Below are 3,950 nucleotides of genomic sequence, written 5' to 3' on the forward strand. Positions count from 1 at the left end.
TACTGTGAGTAAAAGTGTAACTTCTGTGACCACGAAATAAATTTTGTTTTATGACAGTTTTTATTGAATATGACTACAGCTAATGAAGCATTCATAAAATTATAGGTTTGGGAAAGACCTTGAGAGTGCAATTAGTCTATCTCCTTTCCTGATCGCTTTAAGACACTTTATTATTCCATTTCATTCTGAGAACTACAGAGAAGACAATTTTATAAAATCTTTCTGTGATAATAAATTTCAAGTCTTAAAGAAATGTGACAGTTCTCTTTTTTCAGAGGTCTGCTGCTTTGAACTATGTTTTATATTTTAAAAGTGGCTGAAGATAATAATTTGTACCTACGAAAGCAGAATTTTCTTTTTTCCCTATATTTACCTTTTACTTTTTTATTTATGATGAAAATACACATTCAAAAGGTAATCCTCCTCTTGAATATTTTTTCTCCTTTCATCTTAGTACCAGTAATGTCATCTCTTAAGTGATTCTTCTACCATTAAATAGACAATTTCATTGTTTTTAATGTCAGACTCTTTTGCAATTTTTAGCTGGAATAGATGTTGATTCAAATTATTACTATAAGTTTCAAGGCCTTTTCACAGAATGATGTGTTAGAGGCAGCATCATAAGAAAAACGTAGAGGATCCACGAGTTGATGCATAAGAACAAGCAGTTATATAATCCATAGTGTTCATAGAAAGCAGAGTGCCTTTAATGATCCGGAAAAAGTCTGTAATTGTTAATACTAGTACCTCATATTCCAAGGCACAACCTGACACAGAAGAGACTCATAGATTTTTTTTTTCTTTTAAGAGACAGGGTCTTGCTCCAACACCCAGGCTACAGTGCAGCAGCATGATCATAGTTCACTGCAATCCCGAACTCCTGGGCTCAAGCAATCCTCCCACTTCAGCCTACTGAGTATCTGGAACTACAGGTGTGTGCCACCATGCCCAGATAATACTTTTTGTAGATACGGGGTCTCCACTTGTTTTGCCTAGGTAGGTCTTGAACTCCTGGCCAAAAGTTATCTTCTGGACTTGGCTTCCAAAAGTTCTGGAATTGCAGGCATGAGGCACCATGCTCGGCCAGGAACTCAGAATTGATTGGTGTCCATGTCTATAATTTTTGGCAAAACTGAAATCCAGAGATGAAGTACCTCTATTCAAAAGCGGGTACAAAGCAAAAACACATACATTTCTCCCTATATGCAAAAAATAATAATAAAACTTCATTGTGACTTTCTTATCACTCTTAAAACTGAAGTTTCTAATATATACTTTACTCAAAACCCTATCTAGATTTCTATTTTGTTCCCAGTTCTTTGCTACTCTGTGCCCATATTTCATCAATGATGATGTGCTGGCATTATTTTCATTTTATCACTTTGAGAACATGAACTTAGGTTTATCTTTTAATGTTAATGTTTAATTTACAAGCCGTGAAAAAAGTACTTCTAGTTACGATTATAAAGAAAAATGAGAAAAGTAGGTAGCATGGATTTTTATACAAATTGTTTTTAACCTTTTTTAAAATAATTACCAGGCTCAAAGTGTGCTGGTAAACTCTTTGGTATCCATCTCAGGAAAAAGAATTCATCGTAGCTGGATCACAAAGACTGTATCTAGTTTTACTCTCTTGGTTGAATCAAAGAACAAGTCAAAAAATTGTTCAGAACACGACATTTTGATGTTATTAATTCAACAATAAAGTAAGAGTTTTACAAACTGCTGAAAGATAGGAACATTTGTGTTTCCTGACCAGAGAGTAAAGATAAAGTTAGAAATTACGTAGCCTTCTGTAAAGGTTGCTTGGTTCATAAAGGCTAAAAAGACGAGGTGCTCTTAGAAGAAGTAGAAATTCTTCAAGGGAAACTGAGCTCTCTGTAAAGCAAGCAAAGGACAAATTCCTATGGAATCATTGTGTAAGAAACGAAAGATTAGAACAAGAAATTTCAAAAGTATTACTTAACTGAGTGAAGAGTAATGTAGCGACAACACAATATTCCATCATAAAAATTTCTTCAGAGGCCTATATTAATGCAGCCCATTAAAACTTGGAATTCTTGGATAATGTATATTTCAAACATTCCCTGATTGTCTGGTAGTTAGGATTAGGCACTCTCCATATATATTTTTTCTTATCTTGTAAAAATAAATATAAAACTCATAACAGACAAAGAGAAAGTTGGAAAGAAGTTGATAAAATTCATTTCCAAAGAAAAAATGAAAATAATATGACATTTAAAAAAATCTAAAATACATTATACTTAACAACAATAGATAGAATCACGAAAGAGTCTTATTTGGGAGCTCATTAAGGCTAATTTAAATTTTAATAAGACAAGTGTTATTGGCAATCTGAGGTGTATAAATTTGTTAATTTCTATCATTAATTCTATTATTACCCTTCTCAAATTAATTCAGAGCTTAAAAATCATGTTACTATCTATGTAGTTACCTTTCCCTTTATTCTTCTAAGGCTGCATTGAGTATATCAGAGAAAAGAATACCAAGGAATATTAATTACTTATCTAGTTCTGTAGAATTTATTTAAAATTATAGAGCTTAAAACATAGTTATAAATCCTAATATATTACTATTTCAGACATAAATTGTATTGGTGCTATCATAATAAAAAAGTCATATGGTATGAGATGTTAAAAATAATTGTTCATATTTGAAATAGAAGCCCTATATTTTAAAATGTTACATAGACAAGAATACCATTCTAAATCCTTATATTTGTTTTCACTGATAGATTATTCTTAGCTCCTTAGAGAGGTCATGGCCCCCAGGCATTTAATTTGTGGTTGAGAGATATTAATCTTTAACATTTTCACTGTAAGCTGCATAACAATAAATTCATTTCCACAAAGGAATAATTAGTGCAAACCTGGGCAAAATACCATCCAAAGTAGCTATTAATGCTAATTTCTACATCTCATTATTTATTTTTGTGTGTTTTCTTAGGGAAGGGAAAAAATTATGTAAACACAGACAGACCCCTTCCTTTTTTGTATCATTATTCAGGCATGTGTCAAAAACCTTTCTACCACCACATTCTGGCTGTGCAACTTTTATTAAGTCGCTTAACGTCTCTGAGCCTTTGTTCCTCATCTCCATGTGGGAAAGCGAAGAGATGGCCACCAAGGAGTAGCTGCAGTGTCTGAAAGATTTCCACAAGGACATCCTGAAGCCCTCGCAGGGGAAGGGCCAGAGAGTGCGGTCTGAGGACAAGGCCGAGGGAAAACCTCCGCAGAGGCAGAAGTGGTCTAGTCTAGCAAGATCGACTTGGTGATCTCCGTGACTGGCGGCTTCGTGGGCCTGGTCCAACGTCTGGCGCTTCCCATACCTCTGATACAATAATGGTAAGGTGAATTTCTCATACTTTCCTGTTTGGAGCGGCCTGCCTGTGTTTTTCTTGGAGATCATCACAGGCCAGTACACCTCTGAAGGGGGCATCACATACTGGGAAAAGATCTGGCACTTGTTCTCTGCCATCGGCTCTGCCTCCGTCGTAATTGTGCCCTTCCCGAACGTCCACTACATCGTCATCCTGGCCTGGGCTACATACTACCTGTTCCAGTCCTTCCAGAAGAAGCTGCCCAGGGCGCACTGCAACCACAGCTGGAACACGCCGCCCTGCATGGAGGACACCATGCGCACGAACGAGAGTGTCTGGATCACCATCAGCTCCACCAACCTTACCTCCCCTGTCATTGAGTTCTAGGGGCGCAACGTGCTGAGCTTGTCCCCTGGAATCGACCATCCGGGCTCTTTGAAGTGGGACCTCTCTCTCTCTGTCTTCTCTTTGTCTGGCTAGCCTGTTTCTTCTGCATCTAGAAGGACGTCAGGTCCACCGGGAAGGTCGTCTACTTCACAGCCACGTTCCAGTTCGCCATGCTCCTGATGCAGCTGGTCCGAGGGCTGATGCTGCCCGGCATGGGTGCCGG

General features: G+C 37.3%; 1 pseudogene; it reads left to right on the plus strand.

Annotated features, from left to right (window-relative positions):
• Window positions 1-3,136: 3,136 nt before the first annotated feature.
• Window positions 3,137-3,727, plus strand: LOC129022597 (sodium- and chloride-dependent taurine transporter-like; annotated as a pseudogene).
• The last annotated feature ends 223 nt before the right edge of the window (window positions 3,728-3,950 follow it).

Source organism: Pongo pygmaeus, chromosome 22 (assembly GCF_028885625.2).
Source record: "Pongo pygmaeus isolate AG05252 chromosome 22, NHGRI_mPonPyg2-v2.0_pri, whole genome shotgun sequence".
In the NCBI taxonomy this organism is placed as follows: domain Eukaryota; kingdom Metazoa; phylum Chordata; class Mammalia; order Primates; family Hominidae; genus Pongo; species Pongo pygmaeus.